The sequence below is a fragment of the Cucurbita moschata genome, unplaced genomic scaffold (assembly GCF_002738365.1).
Source record: "Cucurbita moschata cultivar Rifu unplaced genomic scaffold, Cmos_1.0 Cmo_Scf00004, whole genome shotgun sequence".
Classification (NCBI taxonomy): domain Eukaryota; kingdom Viridiplantae; phylum Streptophyta; class Magnoliopsida; order Cucurbitales; family Cucurbitaceae; genus Cucurbita; species Cucurbita moschata.
Window position 1 is genome coordinate 816,361 of NW_019268520.1, and position 427 is coordinate 816,787.

Genomic DNA, 427 nt, shown 5'->3' on the forward strand with positions numbered 1-427 from the left:
ACGGTGATCCAAATGTTCCAACTGGACCAGCAAAAAAGATTCAACACGCATTCATTCTTCATGTATAAAATTTGATAGGCTTTGTTCAACTCTCATTTCATGTGTTACAAGCTTATTCAATTGAGGAATGACCATTTGGAGCTTCATAAGTGAATATTTACACAGTTGAAGTAGAGGATGAAGTTACCAGCATCATTAGATGAGTTGTTAGAAAACTTTATTTATTTTTAATTCATAAAGTATGTAATGGTGAAATTGACCTCGTCTTTGGTAGAGATTCAAAGGGATTGAGATTAAATCTAGGCCACGAACTTCTCTTGGGGGAGACTATAAATATCCTCAAATGATCATGTAAAAATCAGATTTTAGAGGAATGAGATCAATTTTAGAAGTTCCCTTGAAAATCAGAGCATTATCTCTACCGTTT